At 39.5% G+C, this 23493-nt stretch overlaps 1 protein-coding gene and 1 non-coding gene across 3 annotated transcripts in view; both read right to left on the bottom strand.

The window, feature by feature from the left end:
- Positions 1-23493, bottom strand: part of ACYP2 (acylphosphatase 2) — a 183347-nt gene that overhangs the window by 17272 nt on the left and 142582 nt on the right. The gene's annotated exons all lie outside the window — the stretch shown is intronic.
- On the bottom strand, positions 16441-16568 carry LOC120852366. The gene has a single exon (XR_005718546.1). It is a non-coding gene; the product is annotated as a U6atac minor spliceosomal RNA (small nuclear RNA).

The raw sequence follows: 23493 nt of genomic DNA, 5'->3' as shown, positions 1-23493 counted from the left end.
TCAGAATATTTTCAGTTGGCATTTATCCTCCCCATCTTGGCTTCTGGAATATCATCTTTTGTCTTCCTTCTACCTCTCCAGGGGATCCTTCTCAGTGGGCGTTTCTCTTACTTTGTTCAGTCCTTACTTGGTGCTCTCTGGGTTTCTGCTCTTAATCCTCTCCTCTCCTAATCTCCATCTGCTCTTTGAATGCGTTCATCCTAGATTTAGCACAAAAGCTCCAGATTCATATAATCCACTGTCTATTCAGTCTCCACACTTGACTGCACCACACCCACCTCCACTTATGCCCTGTATCCCCTTCCACCCATACCTCTCTCATCCAGTGTGCTCTTCCTCTTCATTCTGAATTTGACAGAATCTAGAGTTCTAGATGCTCAACATCCATGCACAGTCAACCATAATGTCCCACTGAGTCTAACAGTCTTTCATCTCTTCCATCCTTATCGCTCTTGGTCTACATCAGGCCCTTTTCCATTTGTCAGGAATATAGGTCAAGGTTAGCTCTGAGGTTTAGGGCCTTTATTTGAAAAATATTTCAGATATTTACCTTCTATCAACAGTATTTGGCTCTGAACACCTCCAATTGATGGGTCTTAGTGATGGGGGGATCCTTTGTCAGGAAGGGAAAATTATAGATCATAATGTTTGCATTTTATCTTCCAATAGTTGAAGTTTATCTTAAAACAGCCACAGAAGAAGATGAAGTGGCAACATGAAAAGCCCTGAGCACACGGTTATTAGATATCTGTTGTGAGATCTGGCTACAGAGACAAATGCAGCATGATCCCTGTCCCCAGTGGACTCACGGTCTAGTGGGAGAAGCAAACGATGACAATTCAGGATGATAAATGCAATGATGAAGGAATGTGTGAGGTGTTGTTTGAGGAGAGTTTTCATTGTCTTCATTATCGTAAACCTGAAAGGCAGTGGAAGAGGGAGTGATACCCTAAGAAGGTAAAATGGGGCTTCCAGAAGATGTAAAACTGCTCTCTCTTACCAAAATCATGACAGCTCTGGATCCTGACATTGGGAATTTGGGAAATTCTGCCAGCTGTTCTCTCAAGTTACTCAACCTATTTCATTCCCAGTCTCCACATCTCTAAAATGAAAATGTTGGTTTAAATCAGAGGTTGGCAAACTTTTTCTATAAAGGGCCAGATAGTAAATACTTCAGGATTTGTGGTCAGTATAGTCTGTCATAACTATTCAGCTCTGCTCTTGTAGTGCAAAAGCAGGCACAGACAATATGTAAACAGATGGACCTGGCTGTAATTACAGTACAACTCTTAATTACAAAAACAGGCAGTGGGCTGTATTTGGCCCATGGGATGTAGTTTGCCGATGCCTGGTCTAAATGATCTCCAGGATGCCTTCCAGACTTAAATCCATTGGTTCATGAAAAGGCAGTTCTCAAATACCTGACATATTTTATGTTGTTTTTTTAAAATTTATTTTTGTTGTTGGTTAGTTGTTGACTCGTTAGCTCAGTAAAGATGAACATGGAGTTTAAAATTTAAGGTTTGGAGTTCGAGTCAGTGTGGGTCAGTTAGCTTCGTCTCTGTTCCATGACCACAAACCACACCACAGACTTCAACACACCCATGCTCCTGCCCTGCTTGGAGCTAGGTAACACTGCATGCCTGGACACGTGCCATCCTTTCCTACTTCTAACACAGCCCCTGCAATTGGTCCCCTAATGATGGTGCAGCACATCCTTTTTACATATATCCCAACATCATGGAATTGTTTTCAAAAAAGCACAGTATTTTTAAGGAAATTTGTCAATTTAATAGCAAGCGTTAGGGAATCCCCATGAACAGAGAAGCCTAGGAGGAGTTGGGCATACATTGGGGAATCTATAGGTAAAGAGAAATGTCTCATCACCTTTTAATAAATCAAATGGGTTTTTATGGCTACTAAGCAAAAGAATCCTACAAAAGCATGCTGCTGTGCTTATAAGCAAAAGCAGAATCAAAAAACCACGTAACGCAAATGCCAACAATTCTCCCCACTTTCCCTGTAGTTGACATTGTTCGTCAGTCCTAGCACTTTTCCACACAGATCCGGGATGTGCTGTCAGTATCCCTCCAAGCATACTGAACCAGGAAGCTATGCTGAGTTGACCAGCATTCCTGTGCTAGATTAAAACTATTGTCCTATGCAACAAAAGTTACTATGCCTTATTTTTCCCATCACTTTCCATCCCTACCACCAAGTCGCTGCTGCTGCTAAGTTGCTTCAGTTGTGTCCGACTCTCTGCGACCCCACAGACAGCAGCCCACCAGGCTCCTCCGTCCACAGGATTCCCTAGGCAAGAATACTGGAGTGGGTTGCCATTTCTTCTCCAACCACCAAGTTACTCTTATTTTAAAAGATATACTGAGACATATAACACTGAATGCAGCAGCTATAAAATTCAACTGTACAAAAATGAATATAAAACTCATCTAGTTGGGAGCATATATCAGTAAACTTCCATAGAGAAAAACTTGGCATTGTTTATTAAAAGCCTACATACTAAGTGGGTACTTGGGGCTTCATTATTCTACTTTTCGGTAGGTTTGAAGCCTTCTATTAAAAAAAGTCTTGGGAAAATAAGATGGCGGAGGAGTAGGTGGATGTGGAGTACATCTCTCTCCATGGATACATCAAGAATACACCTTCAGACACAGAAGTATATGCAGAACACCAGCTGAGAGCAGACAGGAGTACCTAACTAGAGGAAAAGAATACATAGAACCACGCAAAACTCAGTAGGACAAAGGAACTAGGGGAAAAACAGGAGTGTTGGTAGGACTGGACCTGCCCTCAGTGGGTGGGGGAACTGAAGCAGGGGTCCGATCCCCACATGGGGCAATTGTCTGAGTCAGAGGAGAAACATTTAAGGCTGAAACAGCTGATCTGTGGCAGCCTAAATGGAATGAGAATCAGAGGGTCCTTGCTGCAGCCATACATACCCCGGATAGGGACGAGGGTCCCCTGGAAGGCACGGCGGCTGGGAGCTGGAGTTGGGGAGAGTGGAACAATCCCAAGGCGAGGGCTGCTGTTGACTGCAGAGAAATGGATCGAGGGGAGGTGAGGGAGGAGATCGTGGTGGGAAATGCCTGTGGAAAAAGCCAGGCAGCCCTGGAAGCAGGGTGACACTGCTGAGTCAGGTGTAGGGGGTGGAGCCATGACCATAGCCTCTGTCTCCCCACACACCAGCATCTGCAGCTGAACCATAGAGAGGCTGGCCCATCAAACGCCTGACACACTGAACTACAGAGCAGGACCCCACCCAGGGTGCCCCTTTAAGTGCTGCACAGATCTACAGAGTAGGACTTCAGCCAGGGGGGCCCCCTCTATGTGCCTGACACACTGAACAACAGAGAAGGACCCCAGGCAAGGGAGCCCTCTGAGTGCCTGAATGGGTAGAGCTACGGAGAAAGACTGGCTAAAGAGGCCTGCTGATCGCCAGCTACAAGAGGCTAGAAAAAGACTCTGATAGGGCCAAAACTCCTGTGGTGGAAGCAGTCCCTGTCCCTGCACACCTGGTGCAGCCAGGATCCCTGTAAGCCAAGCAGCTGTACTACCTTCACACTCAGCTCTCACTGGGGCAGAGCTGCCACAGGCAAAAAAGTCTTACGTCTGTGTATGCAGGGTCGCTTCAGTAGTGCCAGACTCTTTGCGACCCTGTAGACTGTGGCCTTCGAGGGAACTTTGTCAGGGAGCGGGGGTTCTCCAAGCAAGAATACTGGAGCATATTGGCCAATACTGGTTGCTGTTTCCTTCTGCTGCTGCTGCTGCTGCTGCTAAGTCGCTTCAGTCATCTCCAACTCTGTGCAACCCCATAGACGGCAGTCCACCAGGCTCCCCCATCCCTGGGATTCTCCAGGCAAGAACACTGGAGTGGGTTGCCATTTCCTCCTCCAATGCATGAAAGTAAAAAGTGAAAGTGAAGTCGCTCAGTGGTGTCCGACTCTTAGCGACCCCATGGACTGTAGCCTACCAGGCTCCTCCGCCCATGGGATTTTCCAGGCAGGAGTACTGAAGTGGGGTGCCATCGCCTTCTCCAGCTGTTTCCTTCTAGAGCACTATCTTTCCTGCTGCCCTATCCGCCAACTCCCTGAGTACCTGGTGCTGCCAGAACCCCTGTGACCCAAGCAGCTGCACCACCTCCACACCTGGCCCTCACAGGGGCAAACCCAAGTCCTCCAGGGCAGCCTCAGAAGCAAACCCCAGTGGATGACCCATATGCAGAGGTGGAAATAAAACCACAATTGAAACCCAGGGGCAGTGTGACTAAGCAAGAAGATCCAAAATCTTCCACATGATCCACTAGGCAGACTCTGTGTCTGTGGAATATATAAAAGGTCATTGAGAGCTCCCACAAAAGAAAACACACTACTTTTGATAGCTGTGGACATTGGAGACAAGAACACATAGGAGTAGGACCAGATTAGAATCTGAGCTGCCCCCACAGCAGGTCCAGAGATCAGCACAGTGTTGGAGGGCATCCTAGGTAGGTGAAGTGGACTGTGACTCCCAGCAAGGGAAAGGACTCTGACAGCAGTGACTCAAGAAGAACATTTATTATTATTATGTCTTGATTGCTCTGTAGATTCTTCTGGATTATTTTTTCCCTTCCCCCTCCCCCCGCCCTGTTGCAGTTGTCAGTTTTATTGGCACTATGAAATCTAATTAAGCTTTTGAGCTTTCTTTTTTTTTTTTCAATCATATTTTTTACTGCTATTATAAACCTCTGCCTCTACCTTGGGCCTTTGCAATTCTGTGGAGTTTTCCTTTTTATTTCTCTTTTTTAATTTTAATTTTTTAAACCTATTATTATTTTTTCTACATTTATTCCTTTGTTTGCCTTTCCTACGGTTCTTTTCCCCTTGCAGTTAATCTTTAATGTATATAAATCTTCCTCTACCTCTATTTAAATTTGCATATCTATTCTTTCTTTCTTTTCCTATCAACATTTTGTTAGCTTTATTTTCATTGCTTTATTACCCAGTTGGCACCTTGCTTCAGTTTTGTTTTCCAGTTTGTGCTTTAGTTAGTTTTGTTCTGGTAGATATAATTTTGGTTTCCTTTGTTCACCGGTTGATCTATTGTGCTCTATTTTTGCTGGACTGTTTTGATTTTGCTTATGGGTGTATATGAATATGTGTATATTCAGTCACACTTTTTGTTGTTGCTGTAAACCTCTGCCTCTGCATTGGGCTTTTGCAGTTCTGTGTTGTTTTCCTTTTTTCTTTCTTCCGTTTTTTGTCTCTTTTTTTATAATTTTAATTTGTTAAAAAACCTATTATATTTTTTCTACATTTATTCTATTTATCTATTTATTCCTTTGTTTGCCTTTCCTATTGTTCTTTTCCCCTTGCAGTTAATCTTTAATAAATATAAATCTTGATCTGCTGCTGCTACTGCTGCTACGTCGCTTCAGTGGTGTCCGACTCTGTGCAACCCTGGAGACAGCAGCCCACCAGGCTCCCCTGTCCCTGGGATTCTCCAGGCAAGAACACTGGAGTGGGTTGCCATTTCCTTCTCCAATGCATGAAAGTGAAAAGTGAAAGTGAAGTTGCTCAGTCGTGTCCAACTCTTAACGACCCCATGGACTGCAGCCAATCTTCATCTACCTCTATTTAAATTTGCATATCTATTCTTTCTTTTCTTTCCTCTCAACATATTTCTTAGTTTTTTTTTTTTTTTCCATTGCTTTATTCCCCACTTGGCACCTTGCTTTAGTTTTGTTTTCCAGATTATGCTTTAGTTTTGTTCTTAACTGGTAAATATAATTTTTGATTTACTTTGTTTGCCAGGTCAATCTACTGTACTTTATTTTGTTGAACTGTTTTCACTTTGCTCATGGGTGTATATGTGTATATTCCATTATTATTATTTGCCTGATTCTGTAACTGCCATTTGTCTAGGGTTCATCTTTGGTTTCTTGTTTTTGGATATTTGTTTTAATCTCACTTAATGCCATAACAAACCACTTGTGGAATCCTCGTTCCTGACCAGAGATCAAGCACTGAGCCTTTGGAGTGGGAGCACTGACCCCAAGACCCTAGACTACCAGAGAACTAACTCAAGTGAAGTGAAGTGAAGTCGCTCAGTCGTGTCTGACTCTTTGCGACCCCGTGGACTGTAGCCCACCAGGCTCCTCTGTCCATAGGATTCACCAGATAAGAATACTGGAGTGGGTTGCCATTTCCTTCTCCAGGGGATCTTCCCAACCCAGGGATCGAACCCAGGTCTCCCACATTGCAGGCAGATACTTTAACCTCTGAGCCACCAGGGAAGCCCCTCTGAGAACTCACACAAAGGAAACCACTTGAATACAAGACCTGGCATCACCCAACCACCAGTAGCACCCTGTGCAGTATGCCTCATCTAAACAACAAACAAAACAAAGTACAAACCCAGTCATCAGCAGACAGGATTACCACACATCAACCAGCCTTGCCCATCAGAGGAAAACCAAACAAACAAAAACTCAGCACAAATCTCACCCTATATGAAACTTACACAAACAACTGGACCAACCTTAGGAGGGCAGAACCCAAAAGGAAAAGATAATTCAACCTTGAAGCCTGGGAAAAGGAGACCTCAAACACAATAAGTTAAAAAAAAATAATGAAAAGGCAGAGAAATACTACACAAATGAAGGAACAAGCTAGAGACACAGAAGTCCAAATAAATGAAGAGGAGATAGACAAACTACCTGAAAAAGAATTCAGAATAATGATAATAAAGATGATCAAAAACCTTGAAAACAAAATGGAGAAAATGCAAGAATCAATTAACAAAGTCCTAGAAGAATTAAAGAATAAACATACAGAGACAAACAACACAATTACTGAAATTAAAAATACTCTAGAAGGAATCAACAGCAGAATATCTGAAGTAGAAGAACAAATCAGTGAGCTGGAAAATAAAACGGTGGAAACAACTTCTGAAGAGCAGAATAAAGTAAAAAGAATGAAAAGAACTGAGGATAGTCTCAGAGACCTCTGGGACAATATCAAACACACCAACATTTGAATAATAGGGGTCCCAAAAGGAGAAGAGAAAAAGAAAGGGTATGAGAAAATTTTTGAAGAATTATAGTTGAAAACTTCCCCAACATGGAAAAGGAAATAGTCAATCAAGCCCAAGAGGCATAGAGTCCCATACAGAATAAACCCAAGGAGAAACACACCAAGACACATACTAATCAAACTAACAAAGAGTAAACACAAAGAAAGAATATTAAAAGCAGCAAGGGAGAAGCAACAAGTAACATACAAGGGAAACCCCATATGCTTAACAGCTGATCTTTCAGCAGAAACTCTGCAGGCCAGAAGGCAATGGCAGGATATATTTAAAGTATTGAAAGGGAAAAATCTACAACCAAGATTATAGCACCCAGCAAGGGTCTCATTCAAAATTGATGGAGAAATAAAAAGCTTTTCAGACAAGCAAAAGTAAAGAGAATTCAGTACCATGAAACCAGCTTTACGACAAATGTTAAAAGGGACTTATATAGTCAAGAAATACAAGAGAAGAAAAAAGATCTACAAAATCAACCCCAAACAATTAAGAAAATGGCAATAGGAACATATATATTAATAATTACTTTAAATGTAAATGAATTAAATGCTCCAACCAAAAGACACATACTGGCTGAATGGATACAAAAATAAGACCCATATATATGCTGTCTACAAGAAACCCACTTCAGACCTAAAGACACATATAGACTGAAAGTGAGGATGGAAAAATATATCCCATGAAAATGGCAAGCAAAAGAAAGTAGCAATCCTCATATCAGACAAAATAAACTTTAAAATAAAGATTATAAGAGATAAGGAAGGACACTGCATAATGATCAAGGGATCAATCCAAGAGGAAGACATAACAATTATACTATGCACCCAACATAGGAGCACCTCAATAAATAAGACAAACACTAACAGACATAGAAGGAGAAATTGACAGGAACACAATAATAGTAGATTTTAACACCCCACTCACACCAATGGACAGATCATCACAACAGAAATTAATAAGGAAACACAAGTCTTAAATGATATATTAGGTGAGATGAGATGGATCTCATTGATATCTTCAGGACATTCCATCCAAATGCAGAAAAATACATCTTTTTCTCAAGTGCACATGTAACATTCTCCAGGATAGACCACATCTTGGGTCACAAATCAAACCACTGTAAATTTAAGAAAACTGAAATTGTATCACGCATCTTCTCTGACCACAACGCTATGAAACTAGATATCAATTACAAGAAAAAAACTGTAGGAAACATAAACATATGGAGATTAAACAACACATTTCTAAATAACCAACAGGTTACTGAAGAAATCAAAAGGGAAATAAAAAAATTTCTAGAAACAAATGGCAATGAAAACACAACTCAAAACCTATGGGATGCAGCAAAAGCAGTTCTAACAGGGAAGTTTAGAGCAACACAATCCTACCTCAAGAAACAAGAAAAACATCGAATAGACTAACTTTATACTTAAAACAACTAGAAAGAGAACAAAAATCCTCAAAATTAGTAGAAGGAAAGAAATCATAAATATCCAAGCAGAATAAATGAAAAAGAAATCAAAAAATAATAGTAAAGATTAATGAAACTAAAAGCTGGTTTATCTTTGAGAAGATAAATAAAATTGAGAAGCCTTTAGCCAGACTTATCAAGAAAAAAGAAGAATCAAATCAACAAAATTAGAAATGAAAAAGAGGTTACAACAGACAATGCAGAAATACAAAGGATTATAAGAGACTATTAAGAACAACTATATGGCAATAAAATGGATAACCTGGAAGAAATGGACAGGTTCTTAGAAAAGTTCAATCTTCCAAGACGGAACCAGGAAGAAATAGAAATTATGAGTAACCCAATTACAAGCACAATTGAAGACATGATCAAAAATTTCCCCCAAAAAAACAAAAATCCAGGACCAGATGACTTCACAGGAGAATTCTGTCAAACATTTAGAGAAGAGCTAAAGCCTATCCTAAAACTCCTTCAAAAATTGCAGAGGAAGGAACACTACCAAACTCATTCTACAAGGCCACCATCACCTTGATACCAAAACCAGACGAAGACAACACACACAAAAAGAAAACTACAGGCCAATATCACTGATGAACATAGATGCAAAAATCCTCAACAATATTTTAGCAAACACAATTCAACAACACATCAAAAAGCTCATACACCATGATCAAGTTGGGTTTATTCCAGGAATGCAAGGATTCTTATATATATGCAAATTAATCAATGCGATACACTATATTAACAAATTGAAAGATAGAAACCATATGGTCAGCTCAATAGATGCAGAAAAAGCTTTTGACAAAATTCAACATCCATTTATGATTAAAACTCTTCAAAAAATGGTCATAGAAGGAACCTACCTCAACATAGTAAAGGCCATATATTATAAGTCTATGGCATACATTCTCAATGGTGAAAACCTGAAGCATTACCCCTAATATCAGGAACAAGACAAGGGTGTTCACTTTCACCATTATTATTCAACATAGTTCTGGAAGTCCTAGCTACAGCAATCAGAGAAGAAAATGAAATAAAAGGAATCCTGATTGGAAAAGAAAAAATAAAGCTCTCATTGTTTGCAGATGACATGATACTGTACATAGAAAACCCTAAAGATAGTATCAGAAAATGACTAGAGCCAATCAGTGAATTTAGCAAAGTTGCAGGATGCAAATGCAATACACAGAAATCACTTGCATTTCTATATACTAACAATGAAAAAATCAGAAAGAGAAATTAAGGAATCAATCCCATTCACCGTTGTAACAAAAAGAGTTAAATATCTAGGAATAAACTTACCTAAGGAGACAAAAGAACTGTACAGAGAAAATTATAAGACATTAATGAAAGAAATCAAAAACAACATAAACAGATGGAGAGATATTCCATGTTCCTGGGTAGGAAGAATCAATATTATAAAAATGACTATACTACCAAATGCAATCTAGAGATTCAATGCAATCCCTATCAAATTACCTATGGCATTTTTCACAGAACTAGAACAAAAAATTTCACATTTTATATGGAAACACAAAAGAGCCCACACAGCCAAAGCAGTCCTGAGAAAGAAGAATGGAGCTGGAGGAATCAACCTTCCTGACTTCAGGTTATACTACAAAGCTACAGTCATCAAGACAGTATGGCACTGGCACCAAAACAGAAATATAGACCAATGGAACAAGGATAGAAAGCCCAGAAACAAACCCATGCTCGTATGGGTACCTTATTTTTGACAAAGGAGGCAAGAATATACAATGGGGCAAAGACAGCATCTTCAATAAATGGTGCTGGGAAAACTGGACAGCTACATGTAAAAGAATGAAATTAGAAAACTTCCTAATACCATACACAAAGATAAATTCAAAATGGATTAAAGATCTAATGTAAGACCAGAAACTATAAAACTCTTAAGAGGAAAACACAGGCAGAACACTTGATGGCATAAATCAAAGCAATATCCTCTATGACCCACCTCCTACTGCTACTGCTGCTGCTGCTAAGTCGCTTCAGTCATGTCCGACTCTGTGCGACCCCAAAGGCAGCAGGCCACCAGGCTCCCCCATCCCTGGGATTCTCCAGGCAAGAACACTGGAGTGGGTTGCCATTTCCTTCTCCAATGCATGAAAGTGAAAAGTGAAAGGGAAGTCGCTCAGTGGTGTCCGACTTTGCGACCCCATGGACTGCAGCCTACCAGGCTCCTCCATCCATGGGATTTTCCAGGCAAGAGTACTGGAGACCCACGTCCTAGAGTAATGGAAATAAAAGCAAAAATAAACAACTGGGACCTGATTAAATTTAAAAGCATTTGCACAGCAAAGGAAACTATAAGCAAGGTAAAAAGACAACCCTCAGAATGTGAGAAAATAATAGCAAATGAAACAACTGACAAAGGATTAATTTCCAAAATATATAAGCAGCTACTATAACTAAATGCCAGAAAAACAAAGAATCCAATCAAATAGTGGGAAAAAGACTTAGACATTTCTCCAAAGAGGACATACAATTGGCTAACAAACACATGAAAAGATGCTCAACATTGCTCATTGTTAGAGAAATGCAAATCAAAACTATACCGGTCAGAATGGCCATCATTGAAAAGTCTACAAACAGTAAATGCTGGAGAGGGTGTAGAGAAAAGGGAATGCTCTTGCACTGTTGGTGGGAATGTAAATTGATACAGCCACTATGGAAGACAATATAGAAATTCCTTAAAAAACTAGGAATAAAACCACCATATGAGCCAGCAATCCCACTCCTAGGCATATACCCTGAGGAAACCAAAATCAAAAAAGACACATGTATCCCATTGTTCACTGCAGCACTATTTACAATAGTTAGAACATGGAAGCAACCTAGATGTCCATCAACTGATGAATGGATAAAGCAGTTGTGGTACATATACACAATGGAATATTACCCAGCCATAAAAAGGAATGCATTTGAGTCAGTTCTGATGAGGTGGATGAACCCTGGAACCTGTTATACAGAGTGAAGTCAGAAAGATAAATAATCATATTCAAATGTATATATATGGAATCTAGAAAAATGGTACTGAAGAATTTATTTACAGGGCAGCAATGGAGAAACAGACATAGAGAATAGACTTATGGACATGGGGAGAGTGGAGGAGAGGGTGAGATATATGGAAAGAGTAACACGGAAACTCATATTACCATATGTAAAATAGATAGCCAATGGGAATTTGCTGTATGGCTCAGGAAACTCAAAGAGGGGCTCTTATCAATCTAAAGGGGTGGGATGGGGCGGGAGATGGGAGGGAGGTTCAAAAGGAAGGGGATATATATATATATATATATCCTCCAATAAAAAATTTTTTTAAAGTTTTAAGAGTGTCCAATGAAGATAAAACTATTAACAGTAGTTGATAAATGATATTATATAAAAATAGACTTCCTTAGTGGCTCAGCAGTAAAGAATGCACCTGCCAATGCAGGATACAAAGGTTCTATCCCTGGGTTGGGAAGATCCCTTGGAGAAGGAAATGGCAACCAATTCCAGTATTCTTGCCTGGGAAATCCCATGAACAGAGAAGCCTGTTGAGCTACAGTCCATAGGGTCCCAAAGAGTTGGACATGACTTAGCGACTAAACAACAAAACAAAAGTTATATAAAAGTATAATCTAAATTAAGTGATAATATAGAGCTCAAAATTCTCCAAGCCAGGCTTCAGCAATACGTGAAACATGAACTTCCAGATGTTCAAGCTGGATTTAGAAAACACAGAGGAACCAGAGATCAAATTGCCAATATTTGCTGGATCATGGAAAAAGCAAGAGTTCCAGAAAAACATCTATTTCTGCTTTATTGACTATGTCAAAGCCTTTGACTGTGTGGATCACAATAAACTGGAAACTTCTGAAGGAGATGGGAATACCAGACCACCTGACCTGCCTCTTGAGAAACCTATATGCAGGTCAGGAAGCAACAGTTAGAACTGGACATGGAACAACAGACTGGTTCCAAATAGGAAAAGTAGTATGTCAAAGTTGTATATTGTCACCCTGCTTATTTAACTTCTATGCAGAGTACATCATGAGAAATGCTGGGCTGGAAGAAGCACAAGCTGAAATCAAGATTGCTGAGAGAAATATCAATCACCTCAGATATGCAGATGACATCACCCCTATGACAGAAAGTAAAGAAGAACTAAAGAGCCTCTTGTTGAAAGTGAAAGAGGAGAGTGAAAAAGTTGGCTTAAAGCTCAACATTCAGAAAATGAAGATCATGGCGTCCAGCCCCATCACTTCATGGCAAGTAGATAGGGAAACAGTGGAAACAGTGGCTGACTATTTTGGGGGGCTCCAAAATCACTGCAGATGGTGATTGCAGCCATGAAATTAAAAGACACTTACTCCTTGGAAGGAAAGTTATGACAAACCTAGACAGCATATTAAAAAGCAGAGACATTACTTAGCCAACAAAGGTCCGTCTAGTCAAGGCTACAGTTTTTCCAGTGGTCATGTATGGATGTGAGAGTTGGGCTATGAAGAAAGCTGTGTGCTGAAGAATTGATGCTTTTGAACTGTGATGTTGGAGAAGACTCTTGCAAGTTGCTTGGACTGCAAGGAGATCCAACCAGTCCATCCTAAAGGAGGTCAGTCCTGGGTGTTCTTTGGAAGGACTGATGTTGAAGCTGAAACTCCAATACTTTGGCCTCCTGATGCAAAGAGCTGACTCATTTGAAAAGACCCTGATGCTGGGAAAGATTGAGGCCAGGAGGAGAAGGGGACGACAGGGGATGAAATGGATGAATGGCATCACCGACTCTATGGACATGGGTTTGTGTAGACTCCGGGATTTGGTGATGGACAAGGAGGCCTGGAGTGCTGCGATTCATGCAGTTGCAGAGTTGGACACAACTGAGCGACTGAACTGAACTGATAGAGCTCTAACTCAGTTGGTAAAGAATCTGCCTGCAATGCAGGAGACCCAGGTTCAATTCCTGGGTTGAGAAAATCCCCTGGAGAAATAAATGGCAACCCACTCCAGTATTCTTGCCTGGAGAATTCCATGGACAGAGAAGCCTGGAAGGCTACGGTCATGGGATTTCAAGAGTCAGTCAGTTCAGTTCAGTTCAGTTGCTCAGTGGTGTCTGACTCTTTGCAACCCCATGAATTGCAGCATGCCAGGCCTCCCTGTCCATCACCAACTCCCAGAGTTCACTCAGACTCACATCCATCGAGTCCGTGATGCCATCCAGCCATCTCATCCTCTGTCGTCCCCTTCTCCTCCTTCTCTCAATCCCTCCCAGCATCAGAGTCTTTTCCAATGAGTCAGCTCTTCGCATGAGTCAGCCACCACTTAGCAACTAAACCACCACCACAGAACTGAAATCACTCAATGTCACCTTATTGTAGAAGGTTTTATGCCTATGATTATCTAGCATATATAAAATTATAAAACAGATTTCACTATTGAAACCATTTTACTAATCTCTTACTGTGCATACTAGATGATGTAAAAGTTTATAAATGAATGAAATATTTCTGTGAAAATAAATGAAGATTACTAAAAATACTACCCCACAGGAGGGAGAAGAATATCTAGAGGAAAAGCAAGAGGGAGGCTTATTTTTCACTGAATATTCTATTGTTCCTTCAGAATATTTTTACATCTAGCATGTATTGTCTAATTAGATAAATAAAATGTGACAGCCTCACACTGGTCAGAATGGCCATCATCAAAAAATCTACAAACAATAAATGTTGGAGAGGGTGTGGAGAAAAGAGAGAACCCTCTTACAGTGACCCTCTTACATGACCACTGGAAAACTGGTACAATCATTATGGAGAACAGTATGGAAAGTTCTTAAAAAAATAAATACAGAACTACCATATGACTCAGCAATCCCACTCCTGAGCATATATCCAGAGAAGACCATAATCTGAAAAGATACGTGCACTCCACTGTTCATTGCAGCATTATTTGCAATAGGCAAGATATGGACGCAACCTAAATGTCCATTGACAGAGGAATGGATAAAGAAGATATCATACATATATACGATGGGATATTACTCAGCCATAAAAAAGGGATGAAATAGGGCTTCCCTTGTGGCTCAGTGGTAAAGAATCCGCCTGCTAGTGCAGGAGACACAGGTTTGATCCTCAGTCTAGGAAGATCCCACATGCTGTGGAGAATCTAAGCCCATGTACCACAACTACTGAGTCTGTGCTCTACAGCCCGGGAGCTGCAACTACTGGGCGCAGGTACTGCAGCTACTGAAGACTGCATGCCTAGAGCCTGAGCTCTGCAGCAAGAGAAGCCATCGCAATGAGAAGCCCGTCCACTGCCAACTAGAGAGTGGCCCCCACTCGCCACAACTAGAGAAAAAGCCCATGCTGCAACAAAGACCCAGCACAGCCAGAAATAATTAAATAAATAAGGGGCAAAATAATGCCATTTGCATTAATGTGGATGGACCTAGAGATTGTCATACTAAGTGAAGTTAGGTAAAGACAAATATGTGATACCATTTGTGGAATCTAAAATTTTAAAAATTGTACAAAAGAATTTACTTACAAAACAGAAATAGAGTTACCAATGTAGAAAACAAATTTATAGTTACCAGGCAGAAAAGGAAGGGGAGGGGTAAACTGGGAGAGTAGGACTGACATACATACTACTATATATAATATTGATAACTAACAAGGATGGGTAGCATCCTACTCTACTCAGTACTCTATAATAACCCACATGGGAAAAGAATCTTAAAAAGAATGATATATGTATAACTGATTCACTTTGCTGTACAGCAAAAGCTAACATTGTAAATCAACTATACTGTAATAAAAATTACTTTTTAAAATGTGATTCAGTGATTCTCATCCTAAAGTATCATTGAGGATATAGGTAAAGATTTTGCCTCAAGAATGTCCACTGTATGTAACAAGAAAATAGTTCAAGCAATTTAAATGTCCAATAATTAGCAATGTAAGTACATGACTGTATTTTCATATAAAGGACTACTAGCTGTTACAATTATTAAGATGAATTTTTATTGATAAAGATGTTTGTAATATGGTATTGTTTTATAAAAGCAAGTTGCAAAACAAGATGTATGACCACACTTTTGTAGGAAAATATACATGGAAAAATATCTGAAAGATGTACAAAGTGGTAATGATATCTCCTGAAATATGGGCAGTTTTTTTTTTCTTTTCTCTTTGCTTGTTTTCAAATTATTTTCAAAATTCTCCAGTGGATATGTATCAATTTTAAATTAATAAAAAGATTACAAATGTGTTTGAAAAATGCCTAAGAGAATAAAAACTATTTTTCCCTTTCCTATGGGAAAGAACAATCTGAACACAGATCAAAATATAAACTGTGATCAAAGTCAGTACAACGAATGCTGAAATTTTATTGGCAATGTCTCTTCTTGGGAAGTAATGACATCCAGAGTTAACTTCTATGCAATATTTTACCAATGGTGTTGTCTCTTTAAAGGTGTGTTATAGGTAAAGACGTGTGTTAGTCACTCAGTCACGTCTGCCTCTTTGCGATCCCATGGAGTGTAGCCCTACCAGGCTCCTCTGTCCATGGAATTCTCCAGGCAAGCATACTGGATTAGGTAACCATTCCCCTCTCTGGAGATCTTGCCCACCCAGGGGTGGAACCTGGGTCTCCTACATTGCAGGCCAATTCTTTACCATCTGAGCCACCAGGAAAGTACCCATGTTAACTCCAACATGGTAATAAGGAGTGATTTTTCCCTGTGTGTAAGTAAGTTTTATAATATTGAAAAACTGTTAGACTAACATATTTATGACATGTTATTAACAAAGGAAAATGGTAGCTAAAGTACCCAAACTAACAACATGGAGATACCAGACATTTGAGTAGGAGACTGTTTTTTCTTTAAACAGTGGTTCTTAGATGCCACGAAGTAGGTGGCAATGCCTTAACCATATGGATGCTGTGAGGCCCAAGGGCCTCTTCCATTCTTGTCTAGGAGAGTGTGCTAACCTTCTCTCCTTTCATACAACACAAGTGGGAGATTCTTATAGATTAAAATGGATTAGCGAGGCTGTGGCTAGATGGTGGAGGGTCTTGTACAGCTTGCTGAGGATGTAGAATTTTTTCTGTAAAGATGCGAACCGAGTTGTATTTCTGAATGAAGAGTCAAGCTGCCTGTAGAGGATAGATTAGAGGGAGTAAATACTAAAAACAGTATACCTAGATATTTATAATTTCTTTAAAGAAATTTCTCCTATGAGGGATAAAAAAGAGCAAACATGTAAGCTATTTAAGTTTCAGCTTCAATTTTTTTCCAGAAAAAGATGTGTGATATATAAATACAGAACCCATAGCAACTGCTATGTAAACTGTTACAATGAATATAGCTAGTAATATGCTTAATGTTGCATTTTACTTTCACTAAATATTAATAAGAAATTACATTAAATTGGAACTTGCTGTTGCTGCTGTTAAGTTGCTTCAGTCATGTCCGACTCTGTGCGACCCCATAGACGGCAGTCCACCAGGCTCCCCCGTCCCTGGGATTCTCCAGGCAAGAACAGTGGAGTGGGTTGCCATTTCCTTCTCCAATGCATGAAAGTGGAAAGTGAAAGTGAAGTCGCTCAATCGTGTCCGACTCTTGGCGACCCCATGGACTGCAGCCTACCAGGCTCTTCCGCCCATGGGACTTTCCAGGCAAGAGTACTGGAGTGGGGTGCCATTGCCTTCTCTGAATTTGGAACTTACTTTGTCCTTATAAATACTGTATTAGACAAACCAGGCAGGGCTTGTATGTTCATTATAAAACAGCACAGGCTGACATGCCAAATTCTCCTAAATGGATAATCTAGTGTATTCTATAATCTGCTCAGTCATTTTCCAGAGCTTGGTATCCTTAGAAAGAGGACTGTTATTGTTAAATCCCTACATGGCTGCTCCACACTCTGAGAGCCATCAGCCTCTCCTGGTGAGAGCCTCAGGAAGCACTTGCCAAAATAAAGCACGAGAAGATGTCTCTTTTCCTATCTTATTCCAAGATTTTTAGGGAAAATTTTTTAAAATGGTTTTCTTTCCTAATCTAAAACCAGAAGTTAAAAATAGTCAAGTGGTATTAGTTTACTTACAAAATTTAGATCTGTTAAAAATATATTTATGAGAGTGCTACCTCTGTCACGCTGCCCCACGAAGCTGATGCTCAGTTTCCTATGGTTGGGAGTGACATATGGTGAGATATGCGACAGATGATGAGATCCAAGCGGCCAGATGTCACTGAGTAAGTAAACTCGGGTCCAGGTTCACACCGGCCTGGCTCTCTTTTAGAGAATATAGCTGAGCTCACTTAATTCAAGGGCTGATCTGAAATTTACTTCGAGTAAATAAAGAAGAGTAGCCCCATGCAAGTCAGCCAGTAGAGCTGGATCCTTTTAACTCAAGGTCAAAATAAACTTTGCGTGTGTCAGTCGTTCAGTCGTGTCCGACTCTATGCAACCCCATGGACTGTAGCCCTGCCAGGTTCCCCTGTCCATGGGATTTCCCAGGCAAGAGTACTGGAGTTGGTTGCCATTCCCTTCTCCAGGGCATCTTCCCGACCCAGGAGTCGACCCCTGTCTCCTGCATCTCCAGCGTTGCAGGCAGACTCTTTACGTCTGTAGTATTTTGTGACTCATAAACCTTTCCACAGTTATATATACACAGTCATGAACCTCCTTAAAATTTTTTGAAGTGACTTTATCACTTTTGCACAATATCATCTGGCAGGATTCCATTGGAGAAAGGGCAGGAGGGGGAAGCAGACAACCACTTTAGAACTTGGAACTTGGTCCACAGGAAATCCTTGAGGCCTGGTGGAGTCACGCTGTTCTAGCACAGAGATAAAATTTATCGGTGTATTTATTCAGATCAAGGTTGCTTAGATGAGGAGTTTTTTTTTTTTCTTCTTTCATATCTTACCTTGCACAGAACTTTAATATTAGGAAGCCTGAAAGAAGTCTAGAGAATTCAGGACCATCTCAGTTCAGGTTGCCATGGCATTTTCTATAACTGAGCCCTGTACCTCTTCTTGTTGATGATGTAAAAATTATGCACATGATGAGTAAGTTACTACCAAAATTTAATTAACTTGATGTTTTCCTTTTCCTGTTCTGGGACAATAAAACTAGACACTATTACGAAGTATAATATGTAAAAAAAAAAAAAAAAGAAAGAAAAGAAAGTAAAGTCATGTGTGACTTTATTGCCTGTTTCTCAGGTTGCAACTGAATGCAGCTATTTTGATTTAGTTAAAGGATATGGAAAGCACCATCAATGATCTTTACTGTGGCAGCACAAACCTGCTGCTATGATGACGTCATTCTCCTTTGTATTCGTGTTAGAGAAACTGGTCTGGTCTCTGTAATGGTTTCTTTTCCAGCAATACTAAGGCTCATAAAAAACTGACTCCTTATAGCTTTTCCCTCCATATGTTTCCTTTCATTAATATATAAAAGCTTAGTTTAAAAAATTTGACATTTCAGTAATTTTTGACAAAGATATTTCATTTCCCTAGATTTCTCTTTTAGTCTTAGACAGCAGTGATTCTATAGTTCAGTATGATGCTGGTCTTTGCGAAGCTCAAGAGACAAAGCCAGACACATGTGCATACTGCAACTTCCTATTTTTCTTTCACAAATAACCTTCGTAACTATTGGCAGTATAGGTCTCCTCTCCCTCCCCTCTTTGGCTGGGAATGGAGAGGTGGCAAGAAAGTTGTTGGGACATCTGCTCAGAAGTTTTCAGACATAAAGATTTAGAAATATTAACTAATGAGTCTAGTCAAGGCTATTATTTTTCCTGTGGTCATGTATGGATGTGAGAGTTGGACTGTGAAGAAGGCTGAGCGCCGAAGAATTGATGCTTTTGAACTGTGGTGTTGGAGAAGACTCTTGAAGGTCCCTTGGACTGCAAGGAGATCCAACCAGTCCATTCTGAAGGAGATCAACCCTGGGATTTCTTTGGAAGGAATGATGCTAAGGCTGAAGCTCCAGTACTTTGGACACCTCATGTGAAGAGTTGACTCATTGGAAAAGACACTGATGCTGGAAGAGATTGGGCACAGGAGGAGAAGGGGACGACAGAGGATGAGTTGGCTGGATGGCATCACGGACTTGATGGGCGAGAGTCTGAGTGAACTCCGGGAGTTGGTGATGGACAGGGAGGCCTGGCGTGCTGCAATTCATGGGGTCGCAGAGTCGGACACGACTAAGCGACTGAACTGAACTGAACTGAACTGAACAATGAGATTTTAAGTTTAACATCAGTAATTACAAAATCCACAGATTCTATTCTTCCCGAAGGCTGGGTAGCTTCCTTTGGAATTTTTTTTTTTTGGCATAAAAAGAGAACATGCTATTAATTAATATGCAAGTAATATAATTGTATCTTTTAAGGGTGCATTTGAAACACTGTGTTTAAATTACAGGAACATAAATTTTTGGTAATTTTCTATTGCATGCCCAGAGATATTAAGATTTGCTCCCCATAGTTCATCATTTATTCAGAATAGATTTTGGACAGGTTCTAGTTTGATTACATTTGAATAGTCACAGCTTTGTCATATTGTTGCTAGACAGCAGCACAAAGATAAAAACAGCCAAAACAGCTTTGTCAGAGGACAGTCTACTTACCACAGTTCCCAATGTGAATCCTTTCTAGGCTCTCTGCTTTCCTAACCTCAAGTGTTCTTTTCAGATGAAGATAAGCTGACCGCTGCTAAGCATCTTCTTATAAAGAGGTTCGTGACAAATGCTACCTTTATAAAAAAAATTCCACAACTGCAGGGTGAAATGACCCTACCGGAACCTGTGTTCTAGCACTGAAGATCTCCTGTGAGAAGAGCATTAAGACTCTTGTCTTCAGTTGATTGATCGATGCACTCATTCTGCATCAACAAATATTCATTGAGCATTTGTTATGTGCAAAGTAAGAAGAGTGATTCAAGAACACAGAAAGAATAGTCTGTCCTTGAGGAATTTACAGTCTTGAAGAAGAGTGAAAGATGTATTCAACAACAGTCTGCCTGTCAGAACTGGATCATTATCTGACTTTTGCACTGTACAGATGAAGGAATTATGGCAGAAAGGTGAAATGACCTGCCCAAGCCACACCCCTGGCGTAGAATCACTGGGAAAATGACAAGACCACCGTCTAAGGAGCAAGTCACTTATCCATTACTCACTGATGATACTGGACAAATTACTTAGCCCAGTGAGCTGAGCCAGACCTCAAAAGCCTGATCTGGGTTGAAAGGCTGGTGCGAAGAGGAACACAGACTTCCTCCAGGACTGCTCTCACTCATGTTTACTGTGTGACCTGGAAGCAGAAAGTCTGAAGTGTACGTACAAGATAAGGATGAAGGCAAGCTGAGGCAGCTTCTCCATGCCTCCCTAGTTTCTCAGGCCCTTGGCTAAAGTTCAGTTGCCAGGGCTCCACAAGGAGTGAAAAACCTGCCAGGTCAAGGACTCCAGAACCACAAACCATGGCCTTTCACACTGAGACTACCATAGTTAGACACTTCCATATTCCATTTCTCAATGCTCTTGGGGGCCTAGCATAGGCCAGCCATACCTGCTCAGCTTCAGCTCCCTTACCTATGATATTTAATAGTATATCTATTCTAAGCCTCAGGCAAGATGGACTATGTAAACTGCCTCGTATGGTGCCTGACCCACAGAAAGTGCTTGCTAGATGGCTCTCTTAGTTGAGGAATTGACAGTAGGATTTAAGTCTGACAGAAGGATTCAAGTCTCTCTCTCAGCCTAATGCTCAGCCTTTTAATTCACAAATGGAAACTGCTATTTAGGAAACTGTTATTCACTTTGGAATGATACATTAAAGGGAAAGATAAAACTCATTATTTGCAGAAAGCACTACATGTATAGAAGTCCTAAGAAATCTGTTTAAATGTATTATCCCATGAGTTTATCAATGTGATCAGGTTTGTAATGAATTTACCATAATTAGATGCTTTTTTAAGTTCAATAACTTAACAGCCAGTTCAATAACATAATAAAAAGGAAATAAATTCCATTCTGAAAAAAAAAAAGATGGGGTGGACAAATTTAACAGAATTGCCTATGACATTTATAAAGAAGATTTAAAGACTTATGAGTCATATATAAAGAAAACTATAAAGGTATATTAGAATGTATAAAACAAGATGAGCAAATTGAGATATATATTGTTATCACAGGCAAACAAATTTTACCAAGTAAAATTTACTATTTGTTAAATGTTAAAATTCTGCACTAACATGCCATAAGTTATGATGCTGATCTAGTTCCCAGCAAATTCTAAAACAAAGTATAATAATTAAATGATTAAAGTAAAAAAGTGTGGGACATATAGAAATAAATTTAATGTATCATATAACTATCATAATTAAGAAAGATAATATTTATTTAAAAATTGCCTAATTCTATTTCATAATTGCCTAATTATGCTTTAATAATTGCCAGGGTAACTGGCAAACAAACACAAAACAAAAAGTGATTTAGATAAGCTCTTATAACACATTATAAGAGTAAGCCTCTAGTGGATTAAAAAGAGTAAATATTAGCTTTAATTCTTAGCAGAGCTATGTTATGAGGAAAAAATCAAATATTAATGAAATCTTTAGAGGAATAGTATCTTTGAAAAGCTTAGGGCAGTAAAGAAAATCACAAAGGAAAAAATAAATAGCTCAACAACATCAAGTAAAACAATGGTTCTAACATAAAAAACTAACAAAATTAAAAGAAGAGAAACATAATTGGAAGTATCTGTATTGATCATGATAGAACAGTATTATATATAATATATAAAGAACTTACTCAAATTTCAAAAATGTTAAAACCTCAAGAGATAGTCCAAGTATATAAACATATAATTCACTTATGAAGAAATACAAGTAAACTGTATACATTAATCACTTCTTAGAAGGGTATTTATAATAGCAAAATACTAAAAACAAAAAAAATGCCCAATATAAATAACAGTTCAATAGACTGTTATACAGTCATTAGAATTATGAAAACTTAAAATTGTTATTATTTAATGGTGGAAGGAGTCAAATAATAATTCTGCTTTATAATACACATCAAAAAAGGCAACAATGAAAATCACTATTGACAAAGAATAGTGGAATCATGGGTAATAATTTTTCTGTTAATTGAGAAGGAATAAGGAAACCCCTATACTAATAGGTGAACAATACTAATCATTAAACATTACAGATTCTAACATTGGTTGTATTTTTCTACATACAGATGAAAACACAGAGTTAGAAGAAACCAGGAGTATTAGTGTCAAATGGTAAGTTATAATCTTTTACTGCTCCAGAACCCTACAGAGACCACTCATGTTTCCCGAAGGCACTAGAGAACGCAAGGACACACCTTGAGAATCGAGTGTGTGATTCTGCCACACCTGTGTCTGTGGAGCCTTGTTCTGTGCTGTTGATACTGTTTGTCTTCCTTATGCTGTATTTTCACCATAATATTTGCTTTAAAGCTGCCTGGATTTGGACAAATGTCTCCTTTTTCATGTGAATTTACTTTTTGTAAGTTCTAGTATATTTCTATTTATTTTTATAGTCCTTGATCTTCTTTTTCACAGCCTCCTATGTATAAGGCATAATTTAGATTTCAGTTCAGTTCAGTCACTCAGTTATGTCCGACTCTTTGCGACCCACGGACTGCAGCACACCAGGCTTCCCTGTCCATCACCAACTCCCAGAGTTTACTCAAACTCACATCCGTTGAGTTGGTGATGTCATCCAACCATCTCATCCTCTGTTGTCCCCTTCTCCCACCTTCAATCTTTCCCAGAATCAGGGTCTTTTCAAATGAGTCGGTTCTTCACATCAGCTGGCCAAAGTATTGGAGTTTCAGCTTCAGCATCAGTCCTTCTAATGAATATTCAGGACTGATTTCCTTTAGGAT

Source organism: Oryx dammah, unplaced genomic scaffold (assembly GCF_014754425.2).
Source record: "Oryx dammah isolate SB20612 unplaced genomic scaffold, SCBI_Odam_1.1 HiC_scaffold_25, whole genome shotgun sequence".
Taxonomy (NCBI): Eukaryota; Metazoa; Chordata; class Mammalia; order Artiodactyla; family Bovidae; genus Oryx; species Oryx dammah.
This window is presented reverse-complemented; position numbering and strand designations above follow the sequence as displayed.